General features: G+C 34.6%; 1 protein-coding gene across 4 annotated transcripts in view; it reads right to left on the bottom strand.

Moving 5' to 3' along the window:
- Positions 1 to 21,918, bottom strand: part of LOC124367334 (BMP-binding endothelial regulator protein) — a 192,561-nt gene extending 170,643 nt beyond the window's left edge. For all 4 annotated transcript variants that reach the window (XM_046824075.1, XM_046824073.1, XM_046824074.1 and 1 more), the window contains exon 1: positions 21,787 to 21,918. The gene's annotated coding sequence lies outside the window, so the exon portion shown is untranslated. The remainder of the gene's footprint in view (positions 1 to 21,786) is intronic.
- Between the last annotated feature and the right edge of the window lie 3,600 nt (positions 21,919 to 25,518).

Here is a 25,518-nt window from a genome sequence, read left to right on the forward strand (position 1 = left end):
CTCGTTTTATTCCCCTGCACTCGAGGTCCCGCAACGCGGTACCAATATCCCGCACTGCACTAGTTTACTGTTTTTGGGTGATCCTTTCACATTTGTTGCTTACAAGTATTAGGCAAATTTGCAGCATTTTAAAGTTCTTACCTGATATTGCGGTGGCTTAAGAATACACAAGGTATTCTAATATTTTTCGTTCAAATTGATATGTAAAAATAGTAATAAAAATATACCGTAAAATTAAGAAAAAACTTTAGATTTATTAAAGTACAAATGTTTCGAATTTTTTATAATAAAGCATCCTTGGATGTACGAAAATCACAATTGAACTATACCACAAATTTTAGAAATAGGATATGTAGGAGAGAAATGTTAATGAATCTGCTGGAATGTTTTCATATGAAGAACAACTTTCTGCCTAAAGGGTGTCCAGCGTTAAAACCACGGTTCCAGCCAAGCCCCTAAACTTAAATAGCTCTTAAATTTAGCAGAAATATAATTATTTCCACACATACCCTTTACCGTTTTACAAATCCGCGTACAACAAATTATTATTGTCACGGCAAGAATACCAATAATTGTTGCATTGTTGTTACATTCACAGGTAAAGAGTAGTAATTATTTGCCTAAAGCTTGCCAAAAAAGCAATATTGATTATCTTGTGTTAGGATTCAAGTTAGCAAGATGGAAGAAATAAAAAAACATTGCTTTTATTCCGTGTCAGTATGTAACTTTTACCGAATAAATAAAATTGGACCCAGCGCTTAGCCTTGGGGAACGCCCAAGTCCGCGGAGCCTTACTAGGACCCCTATTTAAACCCAAGCTGTCCACAGCTGGTCAAAGTGGCGAGGATAAACATGACCTTGACTAGATGTAAAGTGAGCTATGATCAGTACGAGAAGTTAGCAAGATGAAAGAATCTCTATAAGCATTATTTTCCCAGGTTAGTATGTAACTATTACCGAATAAATAAAATTGGACCGAGCGCTAAGCCTTGGGGAACGCCCAAGTCCGCGGAGCCTAGCTGGGATCCCTATTTAAACCCAAGCTGTCCACAGCTGGTCAAAGTGGCGAGGATAAACATGACCTTGACTGGGTGTAAAGTGAGCTATGATCTATGGCCACTGTCAGCACATGAGTGGCTTCAGTGACACCCCGCCACTCCAAGTGACTCCACTCAGTTCAGTGTCGCGTGTGTGACTCATTAAGTGGGGGAGTCATATCGATCATTGCGTATCGAATAACCATTCGGTACACGCCACTGTTTATACGTACGAATACTTGAATACATGTTGCCTTGTAGCATCCGATGGTAAAATTTCAAGACACGATTCGAATAACACAAATAGACCCAAAGCTTTATAACAATGCTCACATCTCTTGAGATATGAATACTATACATTATTAATGTAGAAGTTGAAGGGGAGAAAGGGGGTGGTTTAAAGTAAAGTAAAGTAAAGGTCTCTTATTTCACCAGGCAAAGTTAGGGCTAAGAAGCCCACTCTAATACTTAACCTAGGGACCAACGGCTTATAAGTGACTTCGCACCACCATCAATGGCCGGGCAGGCGGGCTGCTTGCAAGGACAGGATAGCTCAGCGGTCACCCATCCAATCAGCAGCCACGTTCGACGTTGCTTTATCCGGTTATCTTGCGATAACCGTTGTATCCGCTACACTGCGCCATATACATGGTTTAGACTGTGCACTTATCTAAAAGGACTCTGGGTAGTCCATTCAGGTCTTGTAAATATTTTTGGAATAAGCTGCCTTATGAATGGCTGTCTGATTGGGTTCCTAAGAGGCAATCACAAGATCTGTTACCCATTTTTGAAGAAGCAGCTGGTTGAATTGAGTATTTTTTCTTACTTTTACTACTATATCTAATCGTACTTTTCTTCTTTACACAGTTGATTTTTGACGTGTTCTTCTATATAAGTAGAAAAATAAGTTTCATAAGTTTTGATGAGAACCATTAAATTTATAATTTTACAGTTATAATATTTTATAAATTGCAAAAGTAATCATAAAATAGTTGATCTTAAAGCATCAGTCATCGCATACTAGGTTTTCAAATTTTCCGCGCAAAAAACTGGCATACCTATGTTATTTTTCTATTTTCGATCTTTTAGGGTTTCCAATCACCTTTTGCTCGTCCCGACTAATTGTAGAACGCAGAGAGCCGCCGCTGCCGAAGTTCCGAAAGTGGAAACACACATTAAGATGGACCACGATTCTGACGCTGCGCTCGCCCTTGATAATCTGTTTATTCTATGTCGCCGAGGTGACGCTAAAACTGTGAAGACGACTCTGGCGCTGTGTGACACCTTATCAGTGGCTATATGTACTTACATGTGTAGTACAAGACGTTATCTGACGGCGATGGCACAACTGATAACTCCAACACTCACTTACTGATAACACTGTTTTTATTTGCTAGTGACAGCATTGTTGTCGCAGGATCTTCTGATAAGGCGGCTCGAGTTTCAGCAACCTGCCTGTCTGTCTCTGTCAACCAACAGCTTGAAATGACATACTCACTATAGATTTTTGTCGTTAAAGCGTCTTTAAATCATTGTTTTTATGAGTAAATCCAAATGTAATAACTAACCTAATTGTATCTAATACTAGAGACGTGTAAGAGAAAAGTTCAATCAGGAGTACCAACTGAAAGAGTAGCTTTTTGAGGTGTCTGAAATTCTGGGAGAGCCAAAGTTGAAAACTTTATCGAGACCGTATAAATACCAATTAGCATAGTCACAATAAAAATGTGAACCTGGAAATCAGGTTAGTCATACAAAAACGACAGTCTGGAAATTAACACAGTCACAACAAAAATGTGAATCTGGAAATCAGGTTAGTCATACAAAAATGATAGCATGGAACTTAACACAGACATTACAAAAATGACAGCCTGGAAATTACCACAGTCACAATAAAAATAATAGCCTAGAAATCAGTATAGTCACAACTAAAATGATCATCCTTATCTCCATCCTTGTTTTAAGATAATCTAAAATAATACCTTTCGCCTTTAAGATGGTATCATAGAAGGCTGTGACAATAGACATTAAAAAAATGACACTTTACCGAAGAACAAGAGTAACGATCACCATAGAGTAACATATTACGTCATAAATATTACATGTAATACAATACTCTGTACCACATTCTACTGTAACAACAGAAATATCCTTACGGCTGCTTTTAAATATGGCATAAAAATACTAGAGAAATAAAAAAAGCTTTATGCGCTTATTTTGTAAAATGTAAATAATAATGCCATCAACATCAATATAAAATTTTATCTAAACAATAAATATACTTATTTGTTATTCAAATAACCGCTTTACGTGGTATACAAATTAGAATAATACAAAACTGAAAATCGTAAAAGACACTATGAATAATTCAACCGGTAGAATACAAATGGTACTGATTTTATATGCATGTGTATAGACGCGATTTTTTGTATTCCACATGGTAAATCAAGTAAACGTGTATTCCTACTAATAACAGCATTGAAACGTTTTCTGTCACCTGGAGACCATAAATTTCAAATAGTTATGTCTGTTTTATGTTTGCTCCAGGTGTATAGGGGTGTTATACTCTGCTTGGTAGCCGTATTGACTTTGCGTGTACGAGTTTTATGCGTGGTTCTTGCCATTTAAATGATAATACGTACTGGAATAGTATTAATGGAATACTCGTTCAATGTTAAGAATATAGCAAGGAGTTAATTAATAAAGTGCACTTCATTTGATAGGAATACAAGACATAGAATACAACAACAGAAACGAAACGTTCACTGTACATAAGAAAAATAATATGGTTTGCATTAATATTTTATGATGTATTAAGAAATAATGTAAGATGGATTAATAAAAAATTACTAATATGATAAGAAGAGTGATGGCGTTGGTGGGCCTGGTTTAGTACCCCCTGGACATAGCACCCCTTCGCTCGTGACATCAATATAACGTTACGAAAGGTAGTGCTAAAATGGCCATGTCCATTTCCTGATTCAACACCCCTTGGACATAACACCTCCTGGACATAGAACTCGTGAAGTCAATTTACCGTCTCGAAAGAGAGTGCTAAAGTAGTGATATGGCCATGTCCTGATTTAGCACTCCCTGGATATAGCACCCCCCGGATATAGTACCCCCTGGACTTATCACCCCCCTCCCCGAATACAGTACCCCCTGGACATAGCACCTCTGGACATAGAACGCGTCGCTTGCGAAGGCAATTTAAGGTCACGAAAGAGAGTGCTAAATCAGTGCTGTGTTTGTAAATCAGTGCTAAATATGTGTCTACCTCGCTCCATGCGACTTTTTTTATTTCCACACATGAAAAGAGGCTTGAAAGGTCAACGATTTGACAGCGATGAAGAGGTTAAGAAAAAAAACGAAGCTCGAGCTTGCAGCCATTTCTAAAGATGACTACAAAAAATGTTTTAATCAATGGAAATACCGTTGGGACAAGTGTATTAGTTGTAATGGAGATTATTTTGAAGGAGATAAGGTCGTATTGTAACAAATTTGATAATATATATAATTTTTATAAAATAATTCCGGTTTTTTTGGGTACCCCCTCGTATGTTCTGATTTAGCACCTCTTGATTCAGCTATGATCACGGGTTCGCTGCGCTCGCTTATTCCTAAATTTTGCAAAGACGGAGCAAATGGTTCTTTGGATCTTGTTGGTGGCTGGTCACTTTGCCTTATTCTTTCAGATAATTTTTTCATCAATTTGAATTTTATAGCACTGTTTAAACAAAATCTATATTACACTAAATTACGCCGTATATTAAAGTCAGGTAATACTCTACATTGTCATTGCTGTTTCAGTACACTACTATATCTTGAAATGTTGGGAATTTCCTTATCATTAAAAACATTCTCATTCTTTCTCCATAAAAAAGTTTAATTTGTACAACGGCGAGCATTAAAAAACTACCTCATCGGTCCAGCCGTCATTACGAAATGAACATTTTATTTTTTTCATGTAGATAAAATCGCAGATAAATTATTTATTAGCTTAATTAAGTAAGGTTTAGAGCATATTATACTGCAAAATAACGACAGTCAGTGGTGGATTAGACTTATTGGGGCCTCGGTTCAATAAAACGTGGTCCTCTCAAATTCATGTACAATATTCCAGTGCTTTGTAAATGAATATAAAATTATCTTATGAAGAAAGGAAATTATGTTGCAAAACAATATTTTAAGAGATTGCTAAGTATAATTAATTGTGAATATGTTACGACTGCCATAGTTAAGATAAAGAAACGTGAATTATTATAAATTGTTCCGATAGATAACTTAAATACCTTTACTACATTCAAATTTATTTTTAATGTCTAAACATTTCTGTCCCTTTCATTGGTTCCTGCTTAAGTTTTAAGTTAAAAAACAAACGGTTTCCAATTTCTTTTAGCAAAAATAAAACTATTTCAAATATATCGACGTGTATTTTTTATCATTTCAAACTTTCAAGCACATTAGTATTTTGAGTATTTATTGAGTATAAATGCTTTTGTGACTGATTATGAAAATCTAATAGAATCTTCTCGTATCAAAAGAAGAAATGCGAATAATACGGGACCTAACTCAAGCATATTTTCAAAACATTAAGTTCTTCTGAGGCTGTTGAAAACATTCAAAAATTATCGGACCTGCTAATACATTCTTTTATTTTGCCAAGTACTTTTAGGGCTATACATTATGTTATGTTAATAATTTTAACATCGTTTTGTTAAGTGGTAAAAAAAATTGTTATATTGAAAAATGGTATTGGAAGTTTTCTTATTCCCTGCTAATACTACATTGATGTTATGATTAACGAAGACCAAATGTAATTATTCTCTTTTATATATAATGATGGTAATTACGTACTACGATTCAATGATCATTACCCAATACATTCAGTCGCTAGACTAATTACAAATGTTTGAGAGCTTTAGTTCTGAGGAAGACGCGACTAATGTTTACTCAACCAATAGAAGCTGCTCGTACCTTACTCTCCGGCATTATTTCTGGAATATGAGCTATTTTAACAATGCAAACACTCCTCAAGGCCATTGCCCATTGCGCGACAATCGCGTCGGGTTCAGCAGCGGACTGCTGATATCCGCTGATAACAACATGACCCGCCGCTGATAACGAGTTGTACCGACGCCGGCTCTATCAGCAATCAGCTGCTCCCCGGCTGCGGCAGCCACTCGCCAGTGTATCGCAGTTTCCCTGAAACATTCTTGCTGAGTATGATTCAGCTGTGAATTGATTGTGGCTGAGATAAAGATGTTGCGAATTCCCTGTCAATTTGGCATTTAATTAAGTTGAGAACCTCTGTCGAAGTGGCATGTACTTAAATTGAGGATTCCCTTTCGATCTGGCATTTACTTAAGTTCAGAACCCCTCGACCTCGCATTTACATAAGTTGAGAATTCCCTGTTGATCTTGTATTTACTTAACTTGAAAATTCACTGTCGATCTTTCATTTACTTAACTTGAAAATTCCTTGTTGATCTGTAATTTACTTGAGAACCCCTCGACCTCGCATTTACTTATGTTGAGAATTCCTTGTCGATCTGGCATTTACTTAAGTTGAGAATTCCCTGTCGATTTGGCATTTACTTAAGTTGAGAACCAGCCCCGCATTTACTTAATTTGAAGATTCCCTGTCAATCTGGCATTTACAAGTTCAGAACCCCTCGACCTATCATTTACTTAACATGAAAATTCCCTGTTGATCTGGCATTTACTTGAGAACCCCTCGACCTGGCATTTACTTAACTTGCAAATTCCCTGTTGATCTTGTATTTACTTAACTTGAAAATTCACTGTTGATCTGGCATTTACTTAAGTTCAGAACCCCTCGGCCTGGCATTTACTTACCCTGAAAATTCCCTGTTGATCTGGCATTTACATGAGAACCCCTCGACCTCGCATTTACTTCAGTTGAGAATTCATTGTCGATCTGGCGTTTACTTAAGTTGAGAATTCCCTGTCGATCTGGCATTTACTTAAGTTCATAACCCCTCGACCTGGCATTTATTTAACTTGAAAATTCCCTGTTGATCTGGCATTGACTTAAGTTCAGAACCCCTCTCGATCTGACATTTAATTAAGTTGAGAACTCCCCGTCGATCTGGCATTTACTTTTAACTATTCTTTACAGTTTTCATTTAATATTGAATACAGATATCGATTTTGTGTCTCAGAAAGTGCCGTGTTGAATATTAAAGCAGTAATTATTATATAATATTTAATACGATTTTTATTAATTCCGCCGTCTCTAACAGCATGACCGATCAAACAAGAAGTCTCCTCCTCCTTCCATTGCTTTGGCACAAGATAACTTCCGTAATATTATCTAGAAGCTTTGAATTTTACAAGAACATCCCTCTAGTAAGGTACCTATCTAATTTTGAGATTATGCTCTAAAGTGAAGTTCACACCTTAAACATAAAAGCATACTGTGAAAAATAAATATTGAGATACAAAATGTAGCGATTTGTTAAATACTTATAGTGTTTATATTAATCGTCCGAATTAAAATGCTAACTTGGGTATATACTTAGTATAATGTAAGAACCGTCTACATTTAATTACACGCATTATGGCGCTAATAAGGCCCCATTCATATTTATTATATTTAATAGTTACAAACTTCATAGCTTATCTTATTAAATACTACCAAGTTCTTCGCAACATCGGCGTATTCTAAAAATCATTAAGTTATTAATTTTATATTTTTATCGAAGAAGAGTTCATTCATTAAATCATTTCATTCAAGAATATTTAGAATTCATTATTTTAGTGATTAATGTTTAACACCAATTCAAACATCTTCTACTCGAACAATTTTATATTGGCTTGGTTTAGCTGATAATCTAGCACCATATTAATACCTCAAATAAAAAATAACAAATTGACTGTCACAGATTTTATAAAATCGTCTAAGACGCTTAAAGTACTGTACTAAATAACGAGTACAGCGAAACAAAAACGTCCACAAATAGCTTTTCTTACTTAATTCATGCTATTAATTCAGAAAGTACACAGAGCGATTAATTATAAAAGCCGCATAGTCTATATAACTTGCTTGATAAGTATATGCACTCTGGCAAGCGAATCGAGCCATATTAAATGTATGTGAAACAGAAAAAGTGGAACGGTAAAAATAGACATTATGATTCAAACATTGTAAAAAGTCGATTTGGAAAAAACACACATGACTTATAACCGTTCATATCGCTAATGAAGTGAACATTGCAGGAGATGTTAACTGTATAGTAATTAACTGTCGATAATGATCTCCATCAATCAATGCCATCTAGATAAGAACTTCATTGCGTCTGTGTACAAAGTGAAGGGAAGTTAATTTAGTAATGATCGGTTGCGGTATCGTTCTGCAAGGTAAGCACAAACAGGCAGATCGAACAGATATTGATGCATTAATAGAGCCGCTTACATTGTATACTGACAATGGCGTGTAGTGTCTCAGGCTTGTCAATATTCTGACAAAGCGTAATTGCTGCTAGAATGGATTAGGTATTTGCCAATCAGCCAGTACCTGTCGTTATTGAATGCGCTGCCGGTTTGTTCTTTCTCAAGTTGTAATACTAGAAACAATGGTTGGAGACCATGTTCCTGGATTTTTGTAAGCTACCAAAATCCCTTCTCGGAATCACAACTCGTGGTCGGACCCTTGTGGTCGTGACCATTTCTTGGAAACATAGTCCAAAGGCTGCTAAAGGACCGATGGTTGTATTGGTTCATGGATTGGTGAAAGGCGACAGAGAAGTAAGTGGCTATAATTGTTAATTTATGACTGACTTGGACAATTGGAGAATCACTCCTTTCCAGAATGGGAAAAAGGTCAAAAACCCGCCTGCTTCAAGGATTTTGATGTTTCTTACTGAGGGTTCTTAGCTTTTAACTTCCACGGTAGGGTATTTTAAACGCGAAACATACAGGAAGCTATGGTGAAGTATGAGGAAAACTTGGTGGATGGAGGCATTGTGTGATGAATTATGCAATCATCCATGCTATCAAGGCTATTAAGGGTCATGAACCCTTAATATCATTAAAGGTGGTTGTTAAGGACGAAACAACATATTCAGAGAAATCGTCCATACCTGGTGCTACAGGGGTTCCATGGTCTGTACGGTTTATGAAGATTCGTATTTATACCTTAAGGACGTAAAAGGTTTACCATCGACTTTATTGAACTCTGCTCCAGTACTTCGTAGGGAAGTAACCTATTATTCGCCATATTACTGCAAAACTTTTGATGGATTTGTAGCGGTAGCGGAAACAGATTCCAAAATAAATTTGAAACCTTGAAGGTTGATTAAAAGATCCGTCATAGTTTCTCTGACATCACTGCATGATTATTTATTACAAAAGGTTCAACAAGAACAGTTAATGGAAAACGAAGGAAATGCACAATAAAATACGGGTTCATCACGATAATTGTGACGATAATCACTAATCGACGAAGTTATCAGCAAATTTCCCTAACAACTGATGGTCATTAGAGCATTGTAATGAGTTTTTCCTCCGAATTTAGATTTTCTGACGAAGGGAAATTTTAAATACAAGATAAATTAAACATATAGCTACATCGACCAGAGCCTAGTTAGTTATGATAGTTCCCCGTGAAACACTCTTACGGGATTCTCTTCAATTTGAAAGACCATTATTTCTGTACAGCGTACAATCTTCTTGCCTCTTAAGAAATAAATTACTCATAGGGAATTTCATGAGTATTACAAAAACTCATGGCCTTTAATTTTTGTTTGATTGCTGCTAGAAGCACTCCCATGGATGTCTTCAGAGAGCAAATGTTCTTCAAAAATCTTGATCCTACCAAAGGTTGGGCTACTCTTTCCAGGAGAAAGATTTCATATTGTGGTCTGAAGAATTGACAGGGGCCTCGCTGTACATTGCAGAGTATGCCCTGCCCTGCGCTATAGTTGCCCACCAATATTGTGACACGGGCACGTAGACTGCCCACTTCCCGCAGCCCACTCTTGCATTTCAAGGCTTCAAGGCCCTGGTAAATCAGAAATCCGTATTGTGCGGCCAGCTGGCGACCTGTGTCCCTCGCCCACCGAGTTCAGCTGACATAAGTGGAGCAAACTGTGGACCCTGGGGAACGCCAAATTTGGAAATCAGTTTCCACCTTTTGTGAATTGTAATCCACACTCAATAAGCTAAGCTTTGCAAGAACAGTACACCTTTCAACCAGATGCTAAAAAACTAATACCGCATATTTTACAAAATTTGAAGGAATTTAAGTTTCCTATGTGCTAATGAAATATTTGTTGGGCATTGAAGGAATGTTCATGCATGAAGAAATTGAATTTGTGTCATACAAACTTTGAGACATTTACACAAATATAATTACATTTTGATGAATGAATAGACCAAAAATATGGACAATGATTAATATTCGTAACAAGGTTGGGAGTACCGATGGTCGAGAGGATTAAGACAACAGAGGTTATGAGTTATAGATAACGGAGTTTCAAATCCTGTCTGTGACCGTTGCGACTTTTTTTCAGTACCTTCGACCTTGTACTGTATCGACTATCCCTCTTATTGTGTTTGATAAGATCCTCGCACAGGCCAGTGGCCCATGCGGACGGGCAGAATAAGGCTTAAAATGGGACCGGCCACTCCTTGAATTATATTTAAAAGTTACTGATATAGTTACAAGAACCCAATAGTTAGAAACATAAAGTTTTAATTGAGATAATTAAAAGTTACATTTAACTAAGCAACTACAGGAAATACATCATTTGCAGAAACATCTGCAAACAACGACATTGTCAGGAAACTTGGGCAATCATTGCGGTTAAACTGATCCACACAGTAACTATTAAATGGAACATAGTAAAACATGATTAGCAATCCACAGTGGATTTAACTTACAAACCGAGCAGTTAGCTTGGCATTAAAACTACACTAGAAATATAAACGGTTAAAATGAACCCTACCTGCATCACTGCTACAGTAACCGTAACCGGTACCAGAGCTACGGTTGTAACCGTAAACATATTACCGGTAATGGTGAGGGTTCACGCAGAGTTTGCCGCCAAGGCGCGCCGCACGGTTGCCACTCCGGCAGGCACGGTTCTTGTGACCGATTATCCGACAACGCGCACAAAGTAATCATGAATGTAGTTAGCTTGATTACCTCCATTATCCGGATGTCTTCGGGATTCCTGTTTGATTGTAATGGCCGCCCATTAGGAGATCACCCGACGACGCGACAAGAGTTTTTCGACTTTGAATACATTAATAGAGCCGTTGGAGTTTATAGTCTTGGTGAAATATACTTACGGGATAAGTATCCGTAATCTCCGGATAAGAGGAGACGACCGGTTAATTGAAACATTAAAAGCTCTCTTGAAAATTCTACATTACATTGTCTACAACTTAATCAAATCCAATATAATCCAAGAGCCTTCAAAGTAAACAACCTCAACAACAATCCATAGACGAGTTTTAATAAAAAAAAAGAAACTAATCGTTAGCCGTGCTAGTTTTGGTGGAAGTAGAAATGGAACATCGCTGAAGAAATTCTAGCTGAAACGATTTTCTAGCTTGATACACTTAAAACTGACCAGCAAATAATTAATAAAGTTGTATCACACAGAATTATAGATAAAGACATTGAAAGCTGTCATTATTAACGTATCTAATAGATAGGTTTTAGAGTGTCAAGCTAAGAAAAATATGACACTTTAAATATTTATAATTTAATATTTTTAACCCTTTTGATACCTTTACATTTCGACCTCCTCCGAAACTAGCGCGGCTGACGATCAATTTCTTCATTAGGGAAAGGAGTTTGATCGTTTTAAAGAAAAACAAGTTGTATCTTTATAGAATTCAAATTGGCTTTAGGCAACTGGACTGTAAGTCTAGCTGCTTTTAGCAACCCTAATGATGATTTCAAATTGATGCAAAGACCAGTATCTAATTAATGAGCTGGTGGGATTAGAATCATATCAAAATGAGGGATTCTGATAAACGGGAAAAAGGGGATGTTAAGAATTTAAGAACGTATGAGTGGGTGTTTGAAAATTAATTTAATGTATATAATTAGTCTACCACCTTCTCTGAAGTGGGCAAACGTGTTGTGTAGTGGTCTTGACAAATTTCCGTGATTTACGTAGTTTAGGTTCATTCTTACCATCTGAACTTCATGCTGCTATTTTACCAGTCAGGAATATATATATATATATATATATATATATATATATATATATATATATATATATATCTTTATTTTTGACGTACAACGTATTCTGTTGTCTAATTTAGTTTAGGATTTGGCAAGTTGCTCACCACACTGTTTAGTTTATAGATCTTTTGCCATGTTTAACCTAGTTCTTAATGTTTTTGACACCTGAGGAAGTGTATTCTCGAAACGTAGTGCTCTATTTTTTTTACATGACTATGGAAAATGTCCAACATCCTATTATCCTTCGTAATCATCTTCATCAATTTTTGCTTTTGACTTATTCAATTTCCACACGATATATAAATCTTTCATATTCATTGTTAGCAGTTGAATTTCATAACATGCATACACTTCTCTTCGTGTCAAATACATTTTTAATATTCTTGAAATAAACATAAAAATAATAATAATCATATAAGTTTTTTAGTTGACACCAGCTGATTGAAGATGGCTCTCCCCACCAAGGCAGATATAGTTTATAATTTAATTCTGACACAGTGTGAATAGGAGAGACATGGTATTGGCCACGTACACCTAAAAACGAACAGCATCTAACCAGGTCAATAGGGTTTGCTAATGAAGTATATTAATATAACTTTTAAACTAGACATTTTTGACACAACACTTTAGAGCTGTTTTTGAATCAAAATCTCCAGGTGAACTACCATTTTTAAAGTTTTAAACCATAATGATTCGTTTTTTCGTAGGTAACAACAAAAATGCCGCGAATATCGGTCGCCCAATGGTCAGACGACGGTCTGTCTAGGAAGTGGATGAAGCGCCGCCCGGTGCTATTTCAAGGCCAGGCTAATTGTCTGGGACACATTTGACGGGATTACTGCCCCCCGTCTGTCGCCACAACTACTATTTATTGGAGAGGCAAAGGTGAGACAAAGAGCCGGGACAGTCAGAGTGTCGCCAGCCCATTCAGGCGGCGTGACAGTCACAAGAGTCCTGGAGGTAGTGTGGGCACCTATTCTGCATTCACTTCCCTTATTCTTCTGATGGAATTTACTTCTGAACTCTTGAAAATAACTTCAGTTTCACCCCAAAAGGTCTGGCGCCAAAGTCATGTAAGATTTTCATTGGAGTGATTTTGGGGTCCCGCAAGTCTCATAATTAGACCCCATATTTTTGCGGTACGAATTCTAATAATTGTTATTGACGAAGGATGATTTGAAGGATAAAAGATCTGTTGACAGAAATGCGAAGGATTGGTGAGGTACTGCAAGGTGAGCACATGCAGGCGGCAGCACCAGAGTCTTGGAGGTAGTATGGGCATCTATTCTGAATTCATCTTCCTTTATGGTTTTCCCCCTTGGGGCGGCCTACTGCCATGCACTTAAGCCTCTTCTTCATGGTTACCCATAAGCCAATGTAAATATGTTCGCTAACGTTCAGCTAAACTCCATGGAGTAACATGCACCATCATCGAACTCAGTGTTCCTCATATAGAAGCTTAATGCACAGTTTCGTCTATAAATCAGATCATCTTCGAGATATTGTACGGAAAGAAACGAAAATCGTTCAGCCCCACTTGCATATTTAATGAAATTACAACAAAATCAAAGACTTTTCAGTTATTTCACACTATATCAAACTCATTCTGATTATTAAGTACTAAGAAAAAGAAAAATTAGGTTTTTTCCAAGAGAACCAATATTTGCTATTTTATGTTTTATCAGTTGGGTACAAATTGTAAAAGTCTAATAAAATGGATCTAATTTACTTTACATTAAATCCTTGAGTACGGCTTGTTTTTAAGTGTAGACCTATTTATCTAACAAATGAAAAAAAAGAAAGAAAGAAGAGGAATGTTTGCGACATTCCAATGAGGATTTAATGAGCGCGTAGGTGCTACTAAGATGGGCGATAGAGTCAGTCGGCAGCGGCAGATTTAAACCTGATTAGCGCTGTCAAGCTAGTCAATATTTAGCCAATAACTGTACATACTTTCTTCCTAAGGAATGTCTCATTACATTCACATTATCTTGAAATGTAATTAACCTTGCATGGCGTTGTCGTGTCCACATCGGTCAAGTCTAGGTGCTCGGTAAGTCTGCAGGTGAAATATTTAACTTAAAAAAATGTGGTCAAGAATTATTTATTTTATCTCATATCAGCCGACAATAATGTATCGTTGTTTTTTGGACTTAATTACGCACAAAGAGTTCAGTACAAAACTGAAAAAATATTTTCTTATTGAGTAATGCAGAATTAGTTTTTTTATTAAAAATAAAATTTTTGAATGTCACCCAAAGGGTTAATTTTGTAAAACGTGGTTATTTTTGACGGTAATTGTACGCCACGCCACTTGTTGTAACATGCTTAGCTGAGTTTAAACGCAACATTAGAAATCTAGCTAGAAGGACAAGCACACAGAACAGAAAGTTTACATATGCAATATTTCTTGATTTCTCAACATTTTAACCATATTATATGTTCAGATGTTTGTTTCTTAAATTGGATTTCTTATCAGTATTTGAATAATAAAGGTATACAGACTATGTCACTATAACAGATTTTATGTGTTGGGATATTTACGGTACATTTGTTAATATGTCACACGTTTGAAATCTCTTAAGGACGTATTTTTACATTTTCTCGTTGCCATTATGGTTACTTGTTAGAACAGTGTAATAATATTCGCTAACGCTCAGCCAAATCCAATGGAATGACATGCACCATCATCGAACTCTGTGTTCCTCCTATAGGAATGAGGATTCATGCACATTTCAAGTCTATTATAGGTCAATTCCTTTTCGAGATATCATGCGGACAGACAGCAAAAAATTGTTCCATCCCAACGAGTGATGGGCTTCGCTAACGCTCAGCCAACAATAATTACACAGGTTATGAAATTCAATCCTACAATAAAAACATCCATAGTAAAATTTGATATATTTCACACAATTTATGTATTTTTTATTACGAAGTATGCTTTTTAATAAATGTGGAAGTTTAGTTAGACGCTTAGATAAGTGGGTGGGTGTCTTGGCTTGTCATCATGCGAAGATTATTTAACGTACGAATTAGAAGATTTATAAACATGTTTAAATAATAGAATAACATATAGGCATATAAAAACGTAGCCATGGTGAGAAGGTTTGGTTTAATATGAATGCTTAGCTCCAGTTAACCTTCGTAATGCAGCGTCTGGAATCTGGAGTTATGTTCGTCTGAAGAGATCTAAAAAAAGTCAACGACGAAAAAGCTCAATACGAACAATTTCCATCGTTTCGACATCAGACTAGATTACAAAATATAAAATATAGTATAACCCAGACGAATTGGCTTTCTCAGTTTTTCGATCTCTTCAGATGAACATGACTCCAGATTCCAGTCAAGTCTGTGACAGCGTCAGATTCCAGACACTGCACTAAGAGGAAGGTGAACTGGAGCTAAACTCAACATTCGTACAGGCCTCACTGCAAAAATAGGGCTCCATCCTTACATGCAATCATATAAATGGAAAATACGATTCGCTTTACGATTTTACTGGCGTCGATGGTTTCTACTTAGATGTAATAAAAATGACCAATGACAATTTACCGACAAATATATTTTACATTAGTTTTCAGGGATACAGTAGGGGAAAGCCCAGGGTAAAGTCCTTGGCTGCCACGATAAATCGAACTGTGGTTGAATATATCGAAGAGTTTCCTGAAAGCATTTTGACCTTTCCGAAAATCGTATTAACTGACAAAATTCATTAACAGTTTGGAAGTTTAAACATTTTATAAAGTAATAAGCAAGTGGTAATAGAAAAAAAGGGCACGATAATAATAAATTACCAAGCCTGAATAAATGTTAATATACTATATTGTATGCATTTCCAAATATCGACACTTATTTGTAAATTTATTAAACGAGATTTTAAATAAAGAATTATTAATTACTTTAGATATCCAATTATTGCGTTATTATATTTCATCACAATGTAAAACAGCATAATATAATTTAAAATGCGTTTGTATACTTATAGTGTTGTTCTGACTGGTAATCGACTAAAACAATCGAGATATAGTCATGAGAATATTCCGTCAACAAAATTAATCTATAATTCTAGGATCCGAGACCCTAGCATTGTTTAAGTACAGATAGATCCTGGTTGTTCTTGAAATAGATATAGGAATTTATTTTAAGAAATATTGTCAACTGCGGTGTTCTTGGTGTAAATGGTAATGTATCAAAAGGGTTAAAATATGAAACAATGATTCTTCTCAGATCATATTTTTTTAGTTTGACACACTTCAAACCAACCGTCAATAATAAAAATAGTCATCGAAAGACAACTAGATAAACACAGTTCGCCAAAAGTCGTTACGTGTACGATTAGCTGACTAATATATGATATTAGTTGATATAGTCTGATAATGGCTGGTTTTAAGGTTTTCGAGTTTAGACTAATTTTATCTAAGAAAATAATGGCTTTTCAAATGTTTAACCCTTTCTGTACACTCCAATGTTGACCGTCGCCAAATTTAGCGCTGCTGACGATTCTTTTTCTTACTCATATATCGAATTAAAGAATGTATATTTGCAAATATCATAAGTACACCACCCTGAGAAGATGTATAATATAGTCTAGATTATTAAAGAGAAATGAAAACATATGTTATCACCTGCCAAAGTATTCTATTCTCTAACAAAGTGTTCCCTGTCAAAAATGAAGGTGTAAAATCAACCTCTTGACAAGATATTGCATATATTGCATGCAATGCAAATTGGTTTTCGGCTTCGCGAGTATATTGGATTGGAAGTGACTTGGGTACGTTCCTTTGATTATGTATGAGAAGATATTGCATCCGATGCTAAAATCTGTTGCCACTTGAAACGCTGTTGTGCGATATCTAGCGGCAAACTGAGGAAACAGCGATTATAAATGTATAACATAAAACTATTAAACGCACTTTACAACGAGTAAACTCTGGCAATAATAAAATATTCAAAATTTTAATTCATAATAAGAAAGTACTATTAGACACGCTAGAGATACCCCACGCCATGTGCCGTAACAGGCTTCACTAAGGTTGCATGCCAAATTTCAAATCTATAGTTAATTTCAACCTGAGGATGTTCTGCAGTCAGATAAACGTAACAACAATCAAACAAAAAGAAGTTGACAAGAAAATGACGCATCATAGAAATCATTCTTGTAGAAATGAGGTTTTACGCAAAATTTAAAATCTATTCTAGAAATTATTCTCGATCTTGCCACATGATACCATCTGACTTTTGTTTATTAAATTGGGCCTTATATCAGTTTAAATAATAAAAGTCGACACACCAAGTCGCATAAAATGATGAATGTGTTGGGATATTTAGGCTACATATGTTGATATTTCACATGTTTGAATCTCTTATAGGTGTACTGAGTGTGTTTACACATTTATTTATCTTGTCCTCCTCCGTAGACTAATGGTTATAGTCTCGGCTCTAACCGAGACATCACGGGTTCAAATCCCGGAGAGGTCCAATCATATACTTATAAATAAAAACCAGTGCACCTCGAAGCCGGCATAGCTAAGACGCTGAGGCTTATTAAATTAGATAAAAAAAATATTTATCTTGCAATTTTCTCGTTCCCATCACTGTTATCCATAAGACCAATGCAAACATATTCGGTAACGCTCAGCCAAATGCACCATCATAGAACTCAGTGTCCCTCATATAAAAATGAAGCTTCATGCACAATTTCAAGTCTATAGGTCAGTTCGATATCGGACAGACATACATAAATAGAATTTTCCAGCTCCACGAGGGATAAGCTTCGCTACAGCTCAGCCAATTAAAATGGATTAAAACTGCACAAAAGTTAGTACAGTAGCGTTATCTATGCTTTAAAGAAAAGAACATGCTTTATAGAACAGAAATCCGGCACAAACTCCCTCGTATGGATCTATTGAGGACTATTCTCTACAAAGACTTGCGTTCTCTTAAGTTGCTTAAGATTTAATAATGATATCACAAAAAGTAGAGTAATCTTTGATCTAGATCTGCTATAAATAACGAGAACACAAATACATAAATAGAATTTTCCAGCTCCACGAGTGATAAGCTTCGCTAGAGCTCAGCCATTTAAACTGGATTAAAACTGCACAAAAGTTAGTACAGTAGCGTTATCTATGCTTTAAAAAAAGAACTAGCTTCATCGAACAGCAATTCGGTACAAACTCCCCGTATGGATCTATTGAGGACTATTCTCTACAAAGGCTTAAGATGTAATAATGATATCACAAAAAGTAGAGTAATCTTTGATCTAGATCTGCTATAAATAACGAGAACACAAATACATAAATAGAATTTTCCAGCTCCACGAGGGATAAGCTTCGTTAAAGCTCAGCCAATTAAAATGGATTAAAACTATGAACATAAGATTTAGTACAGTAGCGTTGTCTATGCTTTAAAGAGAAGAACTAGCTTTATCGAACAAAAATTTGGCACAAACTCCTCGTATGAATCTATTGAGGACTATCCTCTACAAAGGCTTAAGATGTAATAATGATATCACAAAAAGTAGAGTAAACTTTGATCTAGATCTGCGATAAATAACGGTCTGTACTATCCGGGTACCGTTGTCAGATAAATCCCCCGTACTGTTAATGCACGTAAACAGCTGAAAAAGGCGTTGGGCAGTTCACTTTCTCCTGAATAAATCAAGGAGTCAAGTCAACTTCGTCAATCATTTTGACAGCGACATAACACCGGGTACCTGTACCTGTCTTCTGCTCTGTTTTATTGCTCTTTGTATCGTATTTTTTATTTCTTTTATTGCTGTTTATTATTTTTAATAAATGGACGGTTCATTTGCATACATACACATTTGATCTATTCGTTGTATTTCATTATTTTGATAGGCTACTTGCATGTCTTTTATGCTATCGATTTTTTAAATTAATTTTTGTAATATAAAATAAGAATTTTTTACTCTTTTGTACGGTGATTTTAGGTATTTAAAACTATTTTAAAATTATTTTACTAAACCGTTATAAATATTCGGTATCAATCGAAAAACACTCTACATGTGACTTTTGTAATTTTAAAATACACCAGACTATATGTACGTATATGGAAATTAAACTTACGAGTTTTATTCACTTTAAAACAACTGATTACTAAGATGTTTTGCTTAGGCAGTTACTCCTAACCCACTAATCAGCTGTTAATATCAGCTGATTGGTTTATGGTGTTTTTACACCTGCTTGTATTTCAACATACACACCTTTTCAAAATACATTATTCGTTAACATTTGTATAGTTATTACACTTATAATTTATGTTCCCTTTCTATATTTTTATTTAGTGTTTATAACCTTGAAAGTATACGTAGGACTGTATATAAATATTAATTTATGATACAGCATGGTGGGGATAAATATTAACTATCAATACATAAATTTAAAAAATAAAAAATGAGGACTTATGACAATTTGTAGCTCAATTAGAGATGATAATAATATATAATGTACATTTTTCTATAATGAGAATTGTCTTTCCGCAAACATTAATAGAATTAAATAAATTATTTTACTACACAGACCGAATAAAAAACATTGTATTATATGAACCTATATAAATTATAAACGGGTATGTTATTACAATCAGAAATATCCTTAAAGAATCAATGTTTAAATAGCAAAGGTATAAAAAACGGTACGTGATCTAAATTTTGACATGACCTCTCTTAGCTGAAACAGCTATTTTAAGCTGTATTGAAATCGAAAAAAGAAATGTTCTAATTATTTGGCTATAATAAAAACATCGGAGTTGTAGGTCTAACCCGTGTACCTTCTTTGTTGGCCATGCAAGAGATAATAAACAGGGACAGTAGGAAAGCCCTAAATAAACCCAGCAATGAATTAGCCACCGGGGGAGAGTAAACATTGTAGACCTGCGATGTCTGCGGACAGGTCCTGCCAAAACAGGACTTCATATTGTGCCTAGCAAAACAGTGGCCTAAAGTCAAATCCTTGACTGTGACAACAAACCGACCCGTGGTCCAATTATCAGAGTTTCTCAGAAGCCATTTAGCGATTTGAGGTTATCTTTCCAGAAACTTAATGATCAGCTGATCCACACCTGGGTAGACACTTATTTACTGTTGTTATGTTTACAGACTGTGTTTGTAGAAGTGATTTTGAAAAAAATCTTTTTAATTACAGTTAGTTACAAAGCTTTAGTAACTAACACAGGTGTTCATCACATTTTAGTAACGAGTTTTAAACTTAAATAATTATTTATATTAAATCATATGATAAAGTAAAATTTATAAATGGCTCACTTTATTATTGATTTTAACGTATGTTTACAGTTAACCTCTTTAATCATTTTAGTTTTTTTTAAAGTATTAATAGTATAAACTAATGTTACGGTTTTGAAAAATGTTGATTTTATTTTCAGAACTCGTATAAAGTTTTCTTTTAAATTTTAGTTATAATCACTTCATTTTGAGTATATTTTTTCGTAAAACATGAAAAGTAACTAGAAGTTACTAGTTTTATCTAGTAATTCGGATAGAAATAATTTGTAATAAATTACGATTGCAAGTATAATATATTAATTTCTTTGATTTCCCATATCCGTAATAAGATAAGTAGTTGAATCAATCAACTGTAAGGGTGTTACATGACAGGAAGTGATCGTTTCGCACCAAGCGATCAAGTGACTAATTACACCGAAAAAATGAGCGATAACTAAAATAATTAAGTAGGCTATCGACCTTACTACAAAGTTCAGAGACGATTGGCAGTGAACTCAAATTAACTCGCAGCAACTCTTTTGAACGTCGGCATCTACAGGCCATATCGAACGGTCACTAGAAATAATGAACGAATTGATTTTGGCTACGGAAGCCATAATTGAAAAATATAAGGAGGTATTTAAGTGGTTTACTAATAAAACGAAGAAAATATAGAAGTCGAAATGGAATTAATTATAACAAGATAGATTGAACATTCAATAACTAAAGCATTATGTTTACAGAATTAGTTAATTATGGAAATATGTTATTTAGAAAGTTGGTTACTTTTTTTGTAATTGTTCCTAAAAAAGGGCATAATTTTAATATTTAATGATGACACATTTTTGAAAACACTAAATTTTTAAAGTGTTACAAGAAACTTCTGTTTTTAACAAGATAACAAGACAGATTTGAAATGCTATAACTAAAGTATTAGGTTTACTAAATTAGTTAATTAGGGAAATATGTTATTTAAAAAGTTGGTCACTTTTGTTTGTAATTTTTCGTAAAAAGGGCATAATTTAATATTTAATGATGACAAATTAAAAAAAAAACAATTAATTTTTTGAAGTTTTGGAAAAAACTTCTATTTTTAAGTTAATATTTACTATAATAGTAATGATAAGTGCAATTAATTTTTTTATTAAGTATAATGAACCATAATCAATTTTCGTGAATTTTTCAAACTAAAAATAAAAAAATACTAAAAAACAATTTTTAGTTTTTTTTAAACCTACTTTGATACTGTTTACGATAATAGTGTAGTAGAAATAGGATCGTACCTGTTAACAGGCGAGAGATACAGTATGGAGAGAAGACCGAGAGAACACCATACACAACACTAAGGACTGTTCCGACACATACTCAGCTGGTGCCGTAGAGCGACTGAGTAGAGTTGGCCGCGGTGTGCCGAGTCTCCGATAGAGTGCGGTCGCGCGGCCGTCCCGCTCGCCCGCCTCCCGCTCAACCGGACAGACTTCTCGTCGTTGCGTTCAAATTGAATTAAAGTAATACACGCTTTTTGTGGGATCTAGGCGTGCACTCGACCGGCATTTATCATTCCCTGCGAGAACGTCCCATAAAGGGATTCGCAGAGAATTTTCAAAAACATATTTATTTTTACATGTTACAAAAATGTATATCGTAGGATCACGATTTTCCATTTATAATATAAAATTACTTTACTAATAAAAAAGTCATAACTTCGTAAATAAAAAAAATAAATATTAGCCTTTGCGTGAGAGAATGAGTTATATTAATTGAAAATAAGTTCCTTAGAGAAAAATTATGTTTCAAAATGTTGATCACGTAAAACAAATATGATGTTTCAAAATGTTGATCACGTAAAACAAATATGATGTTTCAAAATGTTGATTACGTAACAATATGATGTTTCAAAATTTTGATCACGTAAAACAAATATGATGTTTCAAAATGTTGATTACGTAAAACAAATATGATGTTTTCAAAATGTTGATTACGTAAAAATATGATGTTTCAAAATGTTGATTACGTAAAAATATGATGTTTCAAAATGTTGATCACGTAAAAATATGATATTTCAAAATGTTGATTACGTAAAAAAAATATGATGTTTCAAAATGTTGATCACGTAAAACGTAAAAATGTTTAAATTTTCTGAACTGGGGAAAACATATAAAAAGATTTGGCTCATAAGGAAATATTTATTAACTGTTACTCATTAAAAGGGATTTGTAAAGTACCAGAAGATTCTTCCAAAGTACGACTGGAAATGTAGAACAAGCGTATCAATTAGTCACTAAGTCAAAATTACCTTTTGGTTTAAATAAGGAATGATCTGTAAAACATAATCTATAGTCTATTTTCTTGTTCTGAATGTACAATTCAAAAACTACAAAATTGTTTATATAATTTTTAAATAAAGCTGTTAGAGCGCAATTGTTGTAATTTACAATCACAATTTTAATAAAAGGCCACTTTCATAAATTTCTTATAATATACCGATGAGTTTTAAATTACACTATTACCACTATGTACCAAGTTTTATTGCTGTACCTGTAATCGCCGGGAATGACAAAGCATGTGCTGGACTTTTTTACACCCTGAAAAAATATTTAAACCTAATTTTAACATGGTGTTTGTAAAATGCTACTTGTTTCGATGACAAATAAAATATTAGAATTTAAATTGAATGCAGTCAAAACTGCCGGGTGGCACGGAATTGAATTTCAATTAAATGATAATTTGACGTGGGTAAAATATAACGGATTGTAATCACTGGGTATCAGTTATCGAGACAGAAAGGGTGGGATGGTATGAGGGGGGGGGGGTACAGAGGGAATAACCGATCCGTATCACAAACCTCAATAGGCCTTGAACATTGTCATACATCAGGTTTATGAAACGACAACGATAGATTCACAATGCGTTGGGCTTAAAGGCACTCGCTGATTTAATTAGTCTGAATTTTAAGCCATGGAAGATTATTGGACAATCTTTTTGTTCCTCTTTGCAATCTTCAAGAAAGTAAGGACACTTTTCAATTGTACAAAACTAGCTTCCATTAAGAAAAAATATTTTCAATGGACAATTTGGAACAGTAATGAATGAACTCATGAATGAATGAACTCATGAATGAATGAAAATACTATTCGCGTGACCTAGGAAGATTTTTGAAACAGGTGTGATGTATAGATGGACTTAATAAGAGAGTTTTAATTCTTAGGTTTTACGCGGCGGAGGCCGATGTCATTACACGGCGTACCACAGTAACATATTTGATTTATTTTTATATTTATTACAAAAAAATAGTTTTTTTTGTTCACAACGTATCAAGAAATTGGTAAAAAAATTCAAATCTAGAAATACTTTGGCGTAGGTGTTGCGAGCCATCTTCAGTTAATGAACCAAAACATTTATTGGTCCAACTTAAGGTTCAGAACGAGTTTAGTGTCACATTTAAATAATCAACAGTTGTACAAAATTTCCAAGAGGTTCAAAGAGCTAAGTCTCATCAAAATCCCATTGCAAAGCTAATATTGTTCAATAATAAAATATTTAGTAGAAAACGATTGATTTAGGTATTAAAAAAATAATTCAATTAAATACACAGGTTGTAGTGGCGGCCATTTTGATTTCAGCCCCACGTGAATAATAATATTCAATCTATTGCATCTTTTACGAGACTTTTATGGTCGTAGCATTATGGGAATGGTCTCATTTTGAAGTTGTAATAAATAAGTATAACATATTCTTACTTGTAATTCAAAAAATAACCAGAAACTTTTTGTACTTATCATTTAGATCTGTTAGAGTGGAACATTTATTGTAAGAACTATTCAGTATCTTCCATAACAATAAAAAAATAAGGGTGTGAAAAATAAATAAATATATATTGCACGAGGTACAAAATACCAAATGTTTCAGTAGAGAAAGTAAAAAAAAAGCAACAACTGTGTTATATTATTATTTATGACTTCTTGCCTCCATATGCGTGTCCAAAATCTTATCAACCCAGATTATTTATTTCGTATGACCACAGTTAAGGTTATGCATATGCGGCTTGCGTAATTTTACGCAGCGTATGAGGTAAATCTCACAACGCACGCGAGAAAACACGCGATTATGTCTTGTTCATAGCTAACTTTGATTTGTACTATTTCATATCCTCTCATTAGTACAAATCCGCAGAAACTTTCCTAGCAGGCGAGATAAGATAAACACTTTTGGGGAGAGATAAGATAAGGAAACACGCTTATTGATAAATCATGGCATTTTTTGTATCATACTTTTAAAACATTTTAGTCTTAAGACAGGACTGAAGGACCACTAGGATCGTGGCATTATACATTATGCTAAATGCCGTGGCTTTTGGAAAGGATAATAACCCAAAAAGCACAAACAAATTAATACTTGTTACAAAAAATGTCTTATAAATATCTCGGCAATCGTTGTTGGCCACTTTGGTGCGCCTTTTCGTTCTAATATGGTGGCCATTTAAGATTTCTAAAATTTCCAACTCCGTTATTTAAGAACTTAGAGAACAATAAAAACGTGCTGTTCGACACTTCATTTCCTAAACCCTAAACCAGTTTCCCAACAGTTTTTGAGATATTGATTACTATTTTAGCTGCCACAAAATCAATAAATCGACTTACTTCTTCCGACTGAGCCGGCACTACTATTTAAATGTGTATTATTTTAAATTTGTCTTTCATTGAGGTTATGTTAAGAGAATAGCATTAATTTATTAATATGTCGGATGTTATTTTAGTAATAAATAAGCCCAAATTGTTCTGTATTTTTCAAACGAATGCCACCCACTTCAGACCACCCGTACAAATACCTTTACCGATTAATTCATTTTACATTTATATGGATTTTGTACCACGTCACTCTTTATCATATTATCATGATGATCCAATTAAAAATGAGTGAGTTATTTCTTAGTTTATAATCAATTTGAAAATATTTAATTTTACTATCTTTCTTTTACAACGAATTCAAGAAATTAAGTAGTTCTATCGTAAATG

The sequence above is a fragment of the Homalodisca vitripennis genome, chromosome 8, assembly GCF_021130785.1.
Source record: "Homalodisca vitripennis isolate AUS2020 chromosome 8, UT_GWSS_2.1, whole genome shotgun sequence".
NCBI classification, from domain to species: Eukaryota; Metazoa; Arthropoda; class Insecta; order Hemiptera; family Cicadellidae; genus Homalodisca; species Homalodisca vitripennis.